Consider the following 19048-nt stretch of genomic DNA (forward strand, 5'->3'; position numbering starts at 1 on the left):
CAGCATTTTACTGATTATTACTGTCCGTATATGTTAAGAGCACAATTACAATGGAAGACAGAAAACAAGCTTCCTTAAATGAATTTTTCAGGAAATAGTCATCTCAGAATTTCCTAAGATTCATGACTTTTAGAAGATATCTTCATATTCTGATATTTAAATGAGATTCCCCAGAAAACCTCAGTAAAAATCAGTCTGGAATTAAGATGAAATGACATTTTATTATAATGCCACCATATCCTTGTGTGACATTAATTCAAAAGTATTTGACAACTCCTACTCAACTGTCCAGGAAAAGTTCATGAAGCGATAAAGAAGTGATATGCACAAACATATTTTTAAAAGATCATTTTAGTGTCAGTTAATAGATGGTCTACAGCCTAAGAAGATGGATATTTTTAAAAGGTCAATGAGAACTTAGATTCATATAAAAATACAATAAATCAAAGAAATTATCATAAGGCAAATTTTTATCTATGAGAGTTAGAGCTCAACTCAATTTTAAATTAAACAAATAAACACTGGGTACCACAATTTATTATCTTACTGTAAAAGGAAGTATATAGTCTTCATATCTATCATTTCAAATTGTTTGGAAGTTAAGAAAATATAAGGTTAAGCTTTATAAATAGATACAGTAACAACACTATTGACATTCTACCTCCATGAGATCATATTATTCAAATCATTTTTACAACTACCATCTTTCAGTCTCTCAATCTACTAGTCTATGAGTTATCTTCAAATATTTTCTACTTAAGTCCTTATGGATGACCATTACTATGTACCATTATATTATTCTCTCTGTGGAGTGTTTATATTTGTTTTTCACCTCTATTTCCAGTATCATAATTATCCCAGCCACGTGAAGCAGGCAGAGATAAAAAAAAAAAAAAAAAATTCCTATTTTACAGATTAGAAAAGGCAACTCATAAAGATTATCATGGCTATCAAGTAAAAGTGCCAAAATAGGAATCCAAAGCATTGGACACTTAGTTTGGCCACCTGTTATCACATGTTGTCATCACTGGCTCCTCCATCTGTCATACTGCAATAGGACTTGATATTCTTGGAGTACCATCTATCCCTCTCTTAAATCTCTCCACCAGAATAATCTAAGACCTCATTTTCCTTACTAATCCAAAAAAAGTCCCTATTATTTTCCATAGAGTCTGTTTGACACTACACCATTAAATAGAATTTTCCCATCAGCCAGCTTGGGTTGCTGGCTGGCTCCTCAGACAGAATACAGCTAAGATAGAGTACCTTGTTAATGTAAACCCCATGAATTTAGCCTGAATACTTTGTGTACAAACACATCTCTAAACTCATGGTGTGTTTTAAACTGAGAGTGCAAAGTTTAGTTCTAAATGCACCATATTTTTCACACACAATAGTTTAAGGACTCAAGAATGTATGCCATTGTAGAAAGGAGAATTCCCAGGTGGCGCTAGTGGTAAAGAACCTGCCTGCCAATGCTGGAGACATAAGAGACATGGGTTCCATCCCTGGGTCAGGAAGATCCCCTGACATAGGGAATGGCAATCCAATCCATTATTCTTGCCTGGAGAATTCCATGGACAGATGAGCCCGATGGGCTATTGTACATACAGTCACACAGAGTCAGACACAACTGAAGTGACTTAGCACATATAAAGGAGAGTGTCTTAAGGCAGACTTCTAAATCAATTATAAAACTAGACAATATTGTCAAAATTTATCTATTTCAGGAGGGTGGAAATTGACTAGTTATACAACAGATTAGGTGCTTAAGCCAAAAAAACTACTCTACTTTTGGTAAGAACAGTTGAGATGCTGTGGCATTTATACCTGGGAATTTCACCATCTTTTTCCTAATTTAAAAGAACTGAAAACTATACAAAGTCAGTTGTCAAACCAAAACAAAATTATAATCAAAATAAAAAAGAAAGAAGTTTGGAAAATCCCTGGTATTTGGAAGTTTTTAAAATTTTTCTAAATATCCAATGCATCAAAGAATAAATCACAAGAGAAATTTAAAAATACTTTCAACTAAGGAAAACTAAAACACAACATTACAAAATTTATGGATTGTAGCTAAAGTACCACTTAAAAGCAAATATATAGTTTTAAACACCTTTATTACAAAAGAAGTTTCCATATCAATAACTAAAGCTGACACCTTAAATAGAAAAGAAGAGCAAAGTAAATGCAAACTTAACAAAACTGAGAGAAAAATAAAGGAAAGAAGGGATAATGTTGACCAAAGACCAATGTTAAGATGAATACACTCCCACTAGTTATTTATTTTATGTTAAAAAAAATTTCATGTCTTTTCTAGCCTGAAAGTGTCTTCATTTTTAATGTAAATAAATTAGTCATAAACCATAAACTTCTTCCCCATGAAAAAAAAATATAACATATTTCTTGGAACAGTCAACAGATCTACAAAAGGATATAAATTATATACAGTACATGACAACTCATAGTTTATTAGGGGAAAAGTACACAGATAATGCAAAATAGAGAATAATCTTCAAAGATCAATATATCATCCAACATTTTTACTGCTCAATTGCTGAATTTCTTTTGTTTAGATGAATAAAAAGTAAATTATAACTAAAACAAGACAAAGGAAGAAATATTATGGTGACAAATACATTGGTTGCCTACATCTAGAGAATAGGATTGTTAGGTAAGATAAAGTAGAATAGTATAGGATAAACAGACACATGGAAGGGAAGGGAAAACTCTTCATTAGTGTCCACTGTATAATCCATCTCTGTGGTTAATATCAAGGATTAGAACAGTGTGTACAAAGTTCTTACAGAGAACAGTTTTTATTTATTAAAATCAAAACCAAAGAATAGGCCTTTTACTTTGTCTGTAATTCAATTTACACACAAAGATTGTTTCTGCCCCACAGAAATGGTAAATTCCTGAATAATCAAAAGTTCATGGCATATATAATACCAAAACTCTCATCCTGGTTAAGGCATTGCATTTGAGTGGTAATTCCTCCAGAGGTCTGCTTTCACTGCATTCTTTTGGCCTTGATTATGATACTAAAAGGCAAGAGTTTTCACACCCACAGGTACCTCCTTCTTAGGGCTTGGCCTAGCACTGAGTCATAGATGCTTTAGCTTCTTCCTATGTAAGGGATGCTGCAGCTATCACCCTATGGCGTAAGGAAGAAAACATGACCTGCTGTGAATAATTCACCATCAAAAGGACTTCAAGCACTCTATTGCTTACAGGAAAAATGAGAAAGTTCCTATGATGGGAGAAAAGTTGGTAAAATATACAACAGATGTGACTATTGAAGGTTAGAACCAATATTATAAAGGACTCAATTCATAATAGAAACTCTATGTAGGGAAGATGGATTAATGGCCGAGGTCTGGAGGGTTTCCTGCTTTCCCTTTAACACTTGTGCATTACAAGTAGTCAGCAGCCCATTTCTCTAACCCTAAAAAGAGTTGGTGGAGTTTTAGGAAGATTATTTCCTAAGCAATGAATGTTCTTTGCATTCTCTTCTTGAGACATAGCTTTCAAGTTATCAATATAAAAAACAATCATCCAATGTAATCTCTTTCTAACCCTCAAAAATGGTTATGTTTTAACCATAATAACACATATTTGCTTCCTAATCATGATTTGCAAGTTCTATAATAATAGGCGTTATCTAGCTTCTGTCATTTATAGTAAAAAGTGCCTACTCTATATACTTTTAGATAATCATTTTCTGGTAGAATACACTAAAATCCACTTCATTACTTATATCATGAAGTATCAGCTGTTAAAAAAAATTATACATATTTATATGGTCTCTAACAGAGCAGTACAAAATAATTTGACCAGTTTGCATTATAAGTATGAAATATACAGTAATTGATTACCCAAGAATTTTTATTAAAAAGAGGATTGTTTAGATCCATGTCCATTTGTTTCAACTTCAGTAGCAATATATAATATCAAATTTTGAATAACAAATGTTTTAAATACAGGAGTTAGACAAAATGTGGTCTCAGAATTCTTTTTAAAATATGAAACTATGATTCCTAAATTATACAGAATTAATTTTCAAAATATATACCTCAATCAAGTGATACTGATTGCTACTGCTTCTTTGAATATACATTTTAAAGCTCATAATGTGTCCTTTTAAAGGTGGATTACAAAAAGAAAAAAGTACAGTCACCTTATTCTTTATATGTATTTTTGAATGGTTGCATATGAATTCATTCATTTTGAATATATTGCAGATATTTGCTATTTAAATGATCTCCAAATAACATTTTAATACAATGCATAATAATCAACTTTCAATGTATATTATTTAAATATCCTTCAATCAATACATCTCATTACCTTTGATACCAGTCAAGCAGACACGAGAGCCTAACATGAAGCATGAGTGTTAGAATGGTATTAACTTGAGTAAATTTCTGCGAATTATTTCAGAAATATGGGTGTAGAAAAATTTGTCATGTTTTATCTCATGTTGAAAATTTTAACAAAAAACTTTAACAAAAAGTACACTGAAGCAGAAATGCTGAAATATAAAAAGATATTTTCCTTTAAGCATTATCCTATTCTTAGTTATCAGGTTTTCAGTTGACAAAAATGTACTTTCCCTTCATGGTTAATTTAGACAAACAAAACAGCTTAACTTCAAATGATTATAAATAAGGAAAAGAGTCTAAGAGCAAGTTATTGTGCCAACTCTTTCTATGAAATAATGTCAACAGACACATGATTGAATTTTTTTAAAAAGTGTTACAGAACTTTCACATACTTATGCAGTTTCTGACTATTAGTTCCAGAAAAATGATTTTTATCTCCAATGTCTGTGAGGCCAAATTGTCAGCTGATATCAATCCCAAGGAAAATCCAATATGCCAGAATCCACGCAGAGTTTTACTAAAGATGAAGACCTGGCGTCTAATGAAGTGTTCTCAAAGGTTTAAAAGAGTTCGGACTGCCAAGTCAGACATTGAATCTCAGATGAGCTTTTTCCAAAAATTCTCATTCCACTGGTCATTAAAAAAATCAATAAATGTATTCTAACTAAAGTTTAAAAAGCTTCTGAGAAGTGACCTTTGCCAAAGTCTTTTGGGGACATTCCAACTGTGCAAAGGGCAGAGTATGGGATCAAAAAGCAGAAAGAAAGAAATAAAGAAATGCTTCTCACAAGAGAAAAAAAAAAGAAAAATCTGGCTGCAGGACCAAGAGAGATTAGCTTACATATCAAATATCAGATTTCCATTGCACCACACTGCTCTGCTTTCTCCTTTATTATTTTTTTTTCTTCTGTTCCATTCTTACACTGCCGATAGCTTTATTCCTCACTTTGTGTAAGATTTCAAGCAGAAAATTTTGAGCACTGAGATCTTTAAAGCGATGTACATTATATGCCACTGAAATAAGTTCCTTATCTGAGACTCCACCATGTGGAAATCAGATCAATCTAACATACAGTCCTTAATCAAGAAATATGTTGTAAAAAGAAAATACAGTGCACTAAAACTCAATGAGCTTGATCCACAGAGTGGCCTTCAGTCAACTCTTATTGTTTGTTTTCATGGGGTCTATCAAGTAGAAATCAGAAGTACAGGCGGCACTGTGGCATTCACAGACTAACCACCACCACAAACACCCAAAGCTAGAAGGCAAGCTGAAATCTACCTACAAAGAAGTTTGGAAATGGTTTTCTTCAAAGTATAAAACATTTGGAGTTTTGCCATTTTTAGCAGGTGGGGGTTGCTTCCAATTGTCAGAAGCTTTTCTCTGCAAAGAACACAATACCCAAATCAGATTCTACACAACTGCATTTTCATTCATGTCCAATTCAGTAAGGTCAAACTATGCTAGTGTTAAATATAATTAAAAGCTAACACACTTGATAAAGTTTAAAGGACATGTATATACATAAGTGTGTTTTGTCCATGCCTTTTCAAGACATGATTTTAAGTATATCTATTTTATTTATATATATTATGTATATCAAAAGAAGAGCATATAAACCCACATTTTAAGCTATTTAAATATCACATACCCATGAATGGGGAAATTCATATCACTCCTTCTAAATACTGTCCAGGCAAACTTTTTTTTTAATTAGTTGGGATTTTGGGAGGAGACAGGCAGAAAGCATATTTATTCACAGATCTTTTAAAAGTAATACATGTTGCTTGCAAGCAATCAACATAAGTCTTTAAAAAGTAAGGTTGATCAAACCAAACAGTACTTTTCAGATGAACAAATCAAAGACTATAACACAATGAAAATCACTGAAATGAAATATTGAGCTTTTAAATTTTACTTGGAATTGATTTTAGTCTCCATTGTTACTGAAAACAATCAATTTACTATAAATTATGCTTTCAGGAGGCAAAACATACAGGAAATATTAATACTAACTGTTCAAACAAAAATTTTGTATTTTCCTCTAATTTTCCTCTAAACAAACTTAAGTTCTCAAACTCATATGTGATAAAATATGCAAATATAAATTTACCTTTAACTATTAAATGAAAATACAGTTTTTAATGTTACTCATTCCTTCAAACAGCATTTAGAACTAAATGACCATGGTTTATAGAAAACACAGTCATGTATCTATTCCTTCTTATATGGCTATTATATACCTATTATAACTGCAAACATAGCATGCTATGATTACTATAGTTAAAAATCAAGACGAAAGATGAATAAGGTATTTCTGGAAGAGTAAGTAAGAAAGGGTTTGAAAAACAGCTGGAATCATTTTTCACCCACAAAATTAAATTCTATATTTCACCTTGTAATTTTACATTAAAGTGTATGGAAATTTTAAATATATTACAAAGCAAACCTATTTATATATTTATATTTTAACTAAGAAAACTATTCATAGTCATTTTCATTCAATAATCAATCCAATATACAAAACCACAGAAAATCTGACGCTGAGTTAGCTAACAGCTACAAAATCGAATTAAACATTATTCCTGCTCCCAGGACACTCAGAGCTATTGTGCAAATTCTTAACAATATACAACACCCTGATTTGGAGCTATTTAATTACCAGGATCAGGAATCTTCCCTGGTGGCTCAGATGGTAAAGCGTCTGCCTACAATGCAGGAGATCCAGGTTCGATTCCTGGGTCAGTAAGATCCCCTGGAGAAGGCAATGGCAACCCACTCCAGTACTCTTGCCTGGAAAACCCCATGGCAGGAGGAGCCTGGTAGGCAACAAACAGTCCATGGGGTCACAAAGAGTCAAGACGTGACAGGAACTGAGCAACTTCACTTTCTTTCCTTCATTAGGAATAGCAATAATAATAGTAACAACAGAAAAGAAAATGAAAAGCTGAAGAGGTCAACTACCTTAAAGTGCAATTTACATTACAATCTGGACAAACACAGTGGAGTGCAGAGGAATCTATACTGAAAACATTACCTAAACAAGAAATAAAAATAAAATCTTTCTCAAATTCACTGCAAATACAACTTGATCCAATTAAATTAATTTAGGATACATAACTACTTAAAAGCCTGAGTGATGAAGGCAAAATGGATTCAGTCCAAATCTGCTTTATTTGCTTAGATGCTATTTATCATGGCCATATTTTATTATACAGTAGTTAATAAAAAAAAAAACTACAATGTGACATGCAGTTATTTTCCACTGGGAAAAACAGATGCAGATGCACTATTAAAACTCAGCACAGACAGCATGAAGACAGGCTACATTCCACTTGTGCCTTTACTGTGTGTCAATAGACACTGATGTTTATGTGTCTAATGGTAAAGCTAGTCAAAAGTACTGACAGTTAAATGCTCCATAAAATTATGACTTTATAGAAATATCGAAATTTTCAGCATTTCTAGTGACTCTATGCAATTTGGAAGGAGAAGAGTTGTTTTAAAATAAAGTTATTAAGTACCATTATCTCTTCTTAAGAAATAAAATAAAATGAATTTTCTCCCCCTAAAATTACTACCCTACTTTTAGGAAAAATTATCTGGCATTTCATCATACTATAAATTGTAAACTTTCATTCAAATCAGTTGTTCAATAAGTGGCCTAATTTGTTGAGAAACTGAATGAACTTCATAACACAATTAGGATAATAGCTTTCCTAAACATCCCTTCATCATGGTTCTCATGAATTTATATTCAGCATGTGTTGAAACTTTTGCAGCCATTATACAGAATTCTTACAAAACAGAAATAAGAATTTTTTAATTTTTGGGGGGGAACAAGAGAGAGAGAGAAGGAAAAATAGTTTTGGGGTTAACATTTGCAACTTCTAAGGATACTAACTGTCCTAGAGTTTACACTTTAGGCACCTCCCAGGTGGCACAATGGCAAAGAATCCACCTGTCAATGCAGGGGATGCAAGAGACTCAATCCCTGGGTCAGGAAGATACTACGGAGAAGAACATGGCAACCCACTCCCGTATTCTTGCATGGAAAATCCCAAGGACACAGGAGTGCGCTGGACTACAGCCCACGGGGTTGCAGAGTTGGGCACAGCTAAGCACAAGCATATACACATACACTTTAGACAAAAAATACTGTGGGGCAAAAGTTGAGGAGTTCTAGGAAGTGCTGAAGCAGAAGCAATTTTAGACTTGCTACCATGAAATACCCCCTTAAAACTTTGGCTGATCCAAAAACTGAGAGTTTCTGACATGCAAGAGGATAGCAGCAAACTATCCCTGTGCCACCTGAAAAGGTATGGCAAGGTGGCAGCGAGGACACAGAAATGTCTTCGGGACATGGAGGGTGCAGTTCTTCTTTTGATGTAGTTTACTTAAATGATCTTGAGCACCAAGTAGCCTGTCTTTGCTGAGAGGCTCCTCTAGAAGTGTTTAATTCCCAGAGTACTGGTCTTTTCAGCAGTCTCTGTACAGCTAAAATATAGATTTTTACATTTCAGAAAAGTCAGTCAAACTTCCAGTGGTAGAATGAAGTTTTGTAGCTTTTGGCATTGTCATCTCCAAAGTCAAGCTGTCAAGTAAACTCAAGACTAAAAGTGTCTTTTTCCCCCTCTCCTGTTTAGAACAACCAACTTCAGTTAGGATACCTAGGGAGTGGCATCTGCATGAAAACCATATCATAACCAGTGTTTAACGGCTTGGGTATAATATCAGCTTATATTTTATCTTTCATTTCCTTGACCAGACAAGTATTTGTCTTTTTGCTTTTTGTTGTTGTTTTTTGTCATTTAGAGAATATTATGCTGCTTAATGTTCCCTCTAGAAATACAACCTAAGGCTAAAGTAAGTCTTATCATATTTGCTAGAATGGTTTTAAGAATGTCGACATTTAGTCACTCAGTCATGTCCAACTCTTTGGAACCCCATAGACAGCAGCACACCAGACTTCCCTGTCCTTCACCAACCCCCAGAGCTTGCTCAGACTCATATCCCAGAGTCAGTGATGCCATTCAACCATTTCATCATTTTAAGAACATGAGTGCGCAATTGCTGTGCATTACATCTACTACAACATTACCCAAAATACAGCTGTTCAAAGCTTGACAACATCAAGGTGAGATTATTCATAAAAAGACTACTGCAAGTCACATTACAGCAACCATTAGTATTACTGCATTTTGGTTACCTAGCAAATGTCCCCATTTCAAACCTGTTTGTAGTATACATATCATGAGAAACATTTAGACTGTACTTTCCTAATTCTCCATTTATGCTAATGCTTTCATTTCCTTGTCACTCATTCATCCTACAAAATGTATTCAAAATCCACTGGGTGGTAGTCACTACGTTATTATGTGTGATACAAAATAAAAAATGAGAACCTGGCTTACTAAGAAGCTTCACACCCAATGGAGGAAACGTGTATAAATAAATATTCTAAAACATAAGGTAAATATCTTGTTTTTTAGAAAAAGAACTGAAAGCAGCAAAAATGCACAATAGGGTTTTATATAAGATAAGCACAATATTGCCTTGTTCTGTATACTCTTCTTTATATTTCAAGCACCATATGATAAACCTATAGAAGATAGTTTATATCACTACTGAGTGATTTATTACTCCCCCAATTATTTATCATAAATTATACATACAATATATGAAATATCTATGTAATAACAGTAAAAAAAAAAAAAGAAAGAAACATAAAGTATATGCTCTGGAACCAGGCTACTCGATTACAAATTCTGACTCTGACAATAACTGCATTAATTTAAGTTGTTTGTGTTCCTATTTGTTCACCTGTAAAACTGGGGAAATGAGCTATCTTAAAGTATCTTAAAGTGTTATGGAGAAGATTTTAAATAAACGATATGAAAAACCTGGAACCCTTTTCAGCACATAATAGGCACAAATTATTTTTTGCTATGAAGGCTATAAATGTTACACTGCATGTTTTATGTATGTAAGTTTTTATTTTATTTTTTTAAATTTTAACTTACAAAGTAGAGTACCACCATTCAACAGATGAAGAATCTGCAGCATAGAGAATGTAAAACCTACAAAACATGAGATAAATACTAAATAGTAGAGTCAAAAGATAAAATAGCTCTACAGTATTCAAAAAGGACAGAAGTAAATGACATACTTATATCATGCTGGGCATCATAAGTTATGTGCTTACAATTCTAGCGATTTCAAAAAATAAGTGAGTACCACTACAAGAAAAAAACTTGCCAGAGTAAACAAAGGGAAACATTCTTTTTCAAACATTAAAAAAAAAAAAATCCTAAATATTCAAATACCAAGAGCTGTAGATATTTCTTTAATTGGGACCCTTGTCTCAGGGATCTAGACAAAATATAGATGTCATTGAATTATTTATTAGTAAACAAACCAGAACATTAAGTAATCACTTCTGATATTTTATATTATGCCTATTATAAAATATTTAAATTGATATTAATATCCTCAGTCTTCTGGAGTAAGACTATATCATATAAAATTTAGATATAAAAATGCACAGTATTGACAAACTGTTTAAATAGAGAAACTGTAATTCTAACATGCATCCAATATAAAGTTCTAAAAGAAATATTTTACAGAGAAGGCAATGGCGACCCACTTCGGGGACGGAGGAGCCTGGTGGGCTACAGTCCATGGGGTTGCTGAGAGTTGGACACAACTGAGTGACTTCACTTTCACTTTTCACTTTCATGCATTAGAGAAGGAAATGGCAACCCACTCCAGTGTTCTTGCCTGGAGAATCCCAGGGACAGGGGAGCCTGGTGGGCTGCCGTCTATGGGGTTGCACAGAGTCGGACACGACTGAAGCAACTTAGCAGCAGCAGCAGCAAAAGAAATACTTTAAATTCTTCATGCTAGGCAGTTGTACTAACAATACAGAATTATAAATCAGAGAAAAAGTAGTTAAGGTCTAGTCCTCAGACACTGGTGTCAATATCATGCTCTGAATTAAAATACAGGAACATGAGCTTGTCATTGGTAAATGTCTCAACAAACTTTAAAAACAGACACTAACAATAGACCCTGGCATATATTACAACAGAACTACTGGAATGTAACCTTTTTTGCTTACATACATATAATAAAAATAGCACTTTCAAATATATGCTTGTAGCATAAAAGAAAATACATCCTCAAAATACTTTCTACATTAACACACGATTTTAAAACTCCTTTAATTGTTTCTGTATATTTGTCTTCAATTTTATGACTAAATATGTATGTTTCACCATTTATGTTTATTTTTTTTTAAATGCTAAGTAAGCTCTGTGGTATTTTTAATAACATTTTTGCTAAATTTAATTTACAGAAGTCTATCATAGTTTCGTGGAGTAGGAAATGGCAACCCACTCTAGTATGCTTACCTGGAGAATCCCATTGACAGAAGAGCCTGGTGGGCCACAGTCCAAGGGGTCGCAAAGAGTCAAAAACAACTGAGAGACTTAGCATGATCGTAGTTTTTTACTAATATATCACCCATTCTCTACTAATTCACACTGTTTATTGCTTCCACAGTATGTGTTCTAAAGCAGAGGTAAATTTGTAAATAAAATGCCTAACTTTATTATATGCTGGACCCTGCTCTAAGCCTTTTTGCATGCAGGGACTCATCTAATCCTCTCAACATCATGTGAAGTGTTAAGTCACTCAGTCATGTCTGACTCTTTGTGACCTATGGACTGTAGTCCACCAGGTTTCTCTGTCCATGGGATTCTCCAGGCAAGAATACTGGAGTGGGTAGACATTGCCTTCTCCAGGGTATCTTCCTGACCCAGGGATTGAACTCGGGTCTCCTGCATTGCAGACAGATTCTTTACCATCTGAGCCTCAACAGAAGCCCCTCAACAACAGGATGGTAGCTATCATTTCTGTCCTGGTTTTAAGATGTAGCAATGGAGATCTAGAAATCTGTTAGTAATTGTCAGGACCTACACTAGATAGAAATCAAGCCTATTTAACCCCAATGCCCACACTTATAACCATTTCATTTTGCTTTCTCCTTTCTTTGACTACTTCAATTAAATCAAGACTCAAATCAAAAGTAGATATTTCAAAAAAAATTTTCTTTTAATATCAAGCAATCAGTCAAAACAAAGCTTGCTTCTCTCTGTTATCCATTGAAGCTGTTCTCTGATCTTGTGTGCTTATTAATACTCATTATATTCTAGACACTATTTCTATACATGAGTCACCTGACAAATGATATAGGTAAAATAATCATCTCCACTTTATAAACATAACAAAGGAAGACCTAAGGCATTTATTTATTTATTTTTTTAGTTCTACCACTTTATTGCTACCAACCCATCTCCCTCCACACTCTTGCACACATGCTCAGTCATGTAATCCCATAGACTGCAGCCCGCCAGGCTCCTCTGTCCATGGACTTTTCCAGGCAAGAATACTGGAGTGGGTTGCCATTTCCTTCTCCAGGGGATCTTCCCATCCCAGGGATTGAACCCAGGTTTCCCACATTGTAGGCAGACACTTTACCCTCTGAGCCAGCAGGGAATATGCAGAATACATCATGCTAAATGCTGGGCTGGATGCCACAAGCTGAAATCAAGATTGCAGGAGAAATATCAATAATCTCAGTTATGCAGATGACACCATCCTTATGGCAGAAAGTGAAGAGGAACTGAAGAGCCTCTTGATGAAAGTGAAAGAGAGTGAAAAAGCTGGCTTCAAACTCAACATTCAAAAAACGAAGATCATGGCATCCAGTCCCTTCACTTCATGGCTAATAGATGGGGAAACAATAGAAATAGTGACAGACTTTATTTTCTTGGGCTCCAAAATTACCATAGATGGTGACTGAAGCCATGAAATTAAAAGACACTTACTCCTTGGAAGAAAAGCTATGACCAACCTAGACAGCATATTTAAAAGCAGAGTCATTACTTTGCCAACAAAGATTCGTCTAGTCAAAGCTATGTTTTTATTCTCTTAGTCATGTATGGATGTGAGAGTTGGCCTATAAAGAAAGCTGATCACCAAAGAATCGATAGTTTTGAACCGTTCTGCTGGAGAAGACTCTTGAGAGTCCCTCAGACTGCAAGGAGATCCAACCAGTCTATCGCAGAGGAAATCAGTCCTGAATATTCATTGGAAGGACTGATGTTGCAGCTGAAACTCCAGTACTTTGGCCACCTGATGCAAAGAGCTGACTCATTTGAAAAGACCCTGATGCTGGGAAAGATTGAAGGCAGGAAGAGAAGGGGACAACAGCGGATGAGATGGTTGGATGGCATCACCGTATCGATGGACATGAGTTTGAGCAAGCAAGAGAGTTTGTGAAGAACACTGAAGCCTGGCATACTACAGTCCATGGGGTCACAAGGAATCGGACATGACTGAACTACTGAACTGAACTGATCATGGAAAGATAATTTTCTTAGACAGATAATTTTATTATTTTAATATCCTCATATTCAACAATTCTATCTTAAAGGAAAGTAATACAATTGGGGCCAAAGATCATTTCTTACTTTACTTTGTTCTGTTTTTGGTAGTTATAGAAACCATTTGGTCAATACCCTTTGCCATATATGTACGACATTTCTCTTCTTCAGGCTAAATAATCTCAGTTTTTTACAAATTTAACATGTATCATCTTTCCTAATGGTTTTGGTCATTTTTAGGATTCTTATGTCTAAAAAAAAGTCCCTTTTACATTGATTGAACAGTATAAACTGTATTCAGATTTATCTTAGAAATATTTATAATCCTTAAAAATCACAACATGAAATTCTTGGTCCCAAGCAATAACAGCTGGAAAACCCATACCTCAGAGATAGGCTAATCTGTACTATGTATAATATTGTGTATAATAATGAAAAAATAACACAATAATAATACACAGTGGAGTAAGTGATTTTAAATTTATTCATCAAAAGGTATTTAATTATTTGAATAAATGTATTGAGCTTTTCCTATGTATGTCCTTGACATTTTTTCTTATATTCCTATCATGGAACATAGACAACAAAATGTGATAAGTAAAGTATATTGCATGTTTCACACAGGGCAGTGATAATAAAGGTGCATACAGATTTATGAATTTTTAGATCATATGATGAAAGAATCCTTCACTGAGAAGGTGACATTTCAGTATAAGATCTAAAGGAAGGGACCACGTAGCAAGCTACTTGGGTATCAATAGCAAAAGCATTCTGTGCAGGGGGAACTTCCACAATGACCCTCAGGCAAGAGCTGAAAAGGATGTTTCAATAGCATCAAGAAGTCTAAAGGTCTGAAGTAGCCTGAGTGAGGGGAAGATGGAAGATGGTAGCAGAGGTTAGACAGCAAATAGGGGAAAGGGTACAGAATCCTAACTCAAATGAACTGTGTAGGCTATTATTCATTCCCTGGCTTTGATTGTATGACAATACCAATGTAAGATTCTGAGCAGAGGAAGAAAATAATACAAACTTGTATTTTAAAACAATGACCCCGGCTGCTGTGTTAAGAACAGATTACAGGAAGCCAGAAGGACTAGTCAGAAAAATGATGATAATCTAGATGAATGAGGAAAGTGACTTGGTTGCAAGGTGGTGACAGTAAAGATGAGAAATGGTAGAATTTTTGATACATATATAAGATAGAGCCATTAAGATTTGCCTGTGAATTGTATACGTGCTATGAGAGATAGCAAAGTCTTTTTATTTTATTTTTTTTTACTATTACAGTAGAAAGCAAAGAGTTGCAATTGTGATACTATAAAAGACTTCAGACAAGTTGATCTTAGGTATGTGGAAAGGGAGTAATTAGTGACATATTAAGTTGAAGGTATATAATAAAAATCCTAGTGAAGATGTTTGAGAAAGAAGCTATATATATGAGTTAGTTTGGTGTGAATGGTTGGGCCAGAGATAAAATTCAAGAAAAATCAGAATTTAGAGAATTCTCAATGTTAAGCTATATTACTACATATTAAACTATATTATTCAAGAAAACACACTGGTCCTAGCAAACATCTCTTTCCAACAACACAAGAGGTGACTCTACACATGAACATCACCAGAAGATCAATAGCAAAATTAGACTGATTATGTTCTTTGCAGTCGAAGATGTATAAACTCTATACAGTCAGTAAAAACAAGACCTGGAGCTGACTGTGGCTCAGAGCATGAGCGCATTATTGCAAAAATCAGGCTCAAACTGAAGAAAACAGGGAAAACCAGTAGGTCACTCAGGTATGACCTAAATCAAATCACTTATGATTATACAGTGGCGGTGATGAATAGAGTCAAAGGACTAGATCAGGTAGACAGAATGCCTGAAGAACTATGGACGGAGGTTCATAACATCATATAGGAGGCAGTGACCAAAACTATCCCAAAGCAAAAGACATGTAAGAAGGTGAAATGGATGTCTAAGGTGGCTCTACAAATAGCTGAGGAAAGAAGAGAAGCAAAAGGCAAAAGAAAAAGGGAAAGATATGTTTACCCAACTGAATGCAGGGTTCCAGAGAATAGCAAGAAAAGATAAGAAGGCCTTGTTAAATGAATAATGCAAAGAAATGGAGGGAAAAAATAGAATGGGGGAAAACTAGAGATGTCTCCAGTGAAAATTGGAGACATCAAGGATGGGCATGATAAAGGACAGAAATTGTAAGGACCTAACAGAAGCAGAAGAGAATAAGAAGAGGGAGCAAGAATACACAGAAGGACTATACAAGAAAAGTCTTAATGACCTGTATAACCTTGATGGTATGGTCACTCACCTAGGGCCAGACATCCTGGAATATGAAGTCAAGTGGGCCTTGGGACACATAAGTATTAACAAACCTAGAGGTGGTAACAGAATTCCAACTGAGGTATTTAAAAGATGATGATGTTAAAGTGCTGCACTGAATATGTCAGCAAACCTGGAACTCTCAACAGAGGCCAGAGGACTGGACAAGGTCAATTTCCTTTCCAATCCCAAATAAGGGCAATGCGAAAGAATGTTCACACTACCACACACTTGCACTCATTTGACATGTTAGTCAATTAATGCTCAAACCCTTCAAGCTAGGTTTCAGACGTACATAAACAGCGAATTTCCAGATATACATAGGTTTAGAAAAGACAGAGGAACCAGAGTTCAAATTGTGCGTATCCATTGGATCATCAAGAAAGCAAGGCAATTCCAGAAAATAACTATGCCTGCTTCATTGACTACGTGAAAGCCTTTGACTGTGTGGATCACAAAAACGGCAGAAAATGCTTAAAGAGATAGGAGTACCAGACCACCTTACCTATCTCCTGAGAGACCTTTATGCCAGTCAAGAAGCAACAGTTAGAAACAGGCATGGAACGACAGACTGGTTCAAAATTGGGAAAGCAGTACAACAAGGCTGTATACTCTCACCTTGCTTATTAAACTTCTATGCAGAGTACAGCATGTAAATTGCCAGGCTGCACGAATCACAAGCTGGAGTCAAGACTAGTTTTTGAAATATCAAAAACCAGAGATATGCAGATGATGCTACCCTTATGGCAAAAATAAAAGAGCTTCTTGATGAAGTTGAAAGAGGAGAGTGAAAAAGCTGATGTGAAACTCAAGATTCAAAACATAAGATCATCAGCAACAGGTCCATCACTTCACGCAAATAGGTGGGGAAACAATAGAAAAAGCAATAGAGTTTTTCTTGGGCTCCAAAATCACTGTGGACAGTGATTACAGCCATAAAATTAAAATACACTTGGTCCTTGAAAGGAAACCTAAGATAAACGCAGACAGAGTATTCAAAAGCAGAGACACTGCTTTGCCGACAAATGTCCATGCAGTCAAGCTGTTTTTTTTTCCAGTAATGTACAGATGTGACAGTTGAACCATAAAGAAAGCTAAGAATCAAAGAATTGATGCTTTCTAATTGTGGTGCTGGAGAAGACTCTTGAGAGTCCTCTGGACTGCAAGGAACCAGTCAATCTGAAAGGAAATCAACCCTGAATATTCATTGGAGGGACTGTTGCTGAAGCTGAAGCTCCAGTATGTTGGCCATCAGAGAGAAGCAGCTCACTGGAAAAGACTAAAAGAGTGAGGGTAGCGGAAGGGGGAGGCAGAGGATGAGACAGTTAAATATTGTCGTTGACTTAATGGACATGAATTTGAGCAAATTTTGGGAGGTACTGGGGGACAGGTAAGTGGGGCAACCTCAGTCCGTGGAGTTGCGAAGAGTAGTACGCGTCTTAGTAACTGAACAAAAACAAACTATACTACAAGGAATTGAATGTAATCTGAGATAGAAAAGAAGCAAAGACTGAGCTGTGAGAATGTCTAAGATTTACCGATTAGGGAGAATGAAAAGAAACCTTTGAAGAAAATCGAGGGAGTTGCCAAAAAACTAGGAAATTTTGATGACCTCGAAGAGAGCTGCAGTTTCAATGAGGACAGATGATGAACTGTATCAGGCTGTTGAAAGATCAAGTAAAATGGGAACCTAAATTTATCCCTCAATTTAGGGATATTGAACAGAATACTGAAAATACGAATACTGAAAAGAAAAGTTTTCATAGAATGGTCAGGACTAAAGTCAGATGGCAGTAGGTTTAAAAGAGGATGAAGCAAGAAAGTTCGACTAGTACTTTTCACCCCCATAACTACTTGTAACATTCTATGGAAACACTGCAGCTAAGCAAATTGTCAATAATTAGCCATTCTGGTTCTAAAGTCTATATCTTAACCACACTGCCATACTTCCTTTTAAAGCCATGAAGTTTCTTTCACACATTATTTGTAAGTAACTGCTTCTGATTAGAGTATTTTTTTTTTCCATAGAAATGTTCCATTGGTATGTATTAATATGAATTACTAACTGGTTTTCCCCCAAACAGGTCATTATAGGTTTTATAACTTTTCATGTATGTCTGAAAATATATAAAAATACATTTTTAGATATTTATCAAGAGGCTCCCCAGTTATTACAGCCAATTGCAATCCAAAAGTGTGGGTCTCTATGCCTAAATGAAACATTCTCAATATGAAAAATGTTAAAACATCTTCACAATTAATAAGGCTTAGAATACAATGTGAACCAAATAAAGTAGGAAACACATACATGTAATATAGATATTGTTGTTATTCAGTCACTACATCATGTCCAGTTCTTTGTGATCCTGTGACAGGCTTCCCTATCTTTCGTTACCTCCTGGAATTTGCTCAAACGCAAGTCCATTGAGTTGATGATGCCATCCAACCATCTCACTCTCTGTCACCCCCTTCTCCTGCTGCCCTCAATCTTTCCTAGCATCAAGGTCTTTTCCAATGAGTCAGCTCTTTCTGTAATTATTGAAAATATGCTTTTAAAATAGCTATGAAAAGAATAAATATATTAAATATTTTTTAAATTGGTGATCTTGTAAGTGAAGATTTCTCATTTTCCTCTTTTCTCTATTTTTTCTTTAAAAGACATTCATTGGGTTTCCCATGTTGCTCAGTGGAAAAGAATACACCTGCCAAGTAGGAGATGCAAGTTCGATCCATGCGTTAGAAAGATCCCCTGGAGAAGGAAATGCCAACCCAAACCAGTATTCTTGCCTGGAGAATCTCATGAACAGTGGAGCCTGGTGGGAGAGTTCATGGAGTTGCAAAGAGTTACACATGACCTAGCAACTAAATAGCAGCATCA

At 35.1% G+C, this 19048-nt stretch overlaps 1 protein-coding gene across 33 annotated transcripts in view; it reads right to left on the bottom strand.

Moving 5' to 3' along the window:
• ADGRL3 (adhesion G protein-coupled receptor L3) overlaps positions 1-19048 on the bottom strand; it is a 912058-nt gene that overhangs the window by 702217 nt on the left and 190793 nt on the right. Inside the window, exon 2 of one of the 33 annotated variants that reach the window (XM_070458352.1) lies at positions 10410-10466. The exons of the other annotated variants lie outside the window; for them this stretch is intronic. The gene's annotated coding sequence lies outside the window, so the exon portion shown is untranslated. The remainder of the gene's footprint in view (positions 1-10409; positions 10467-19048) is intronic. 33 annotated transcript variants of the gene reach the window in all.

The sequence above is a fragment of the Odocoileus virginianus genome, chromosome 29 (assembly GCF_023699985.2).
Source record: "Odocoileus virginianus isolate 20LAN1187 ecotype Illinois chromosome 29, Ovbor_1.2, whole genome shotgun sequence".
Lineage (NCBI taxonomy): Eukaryota > Metazoa > Chordata > Mammalia > Artiodactyla > Cervidae > Odocoileus > Odocoileus virginianus.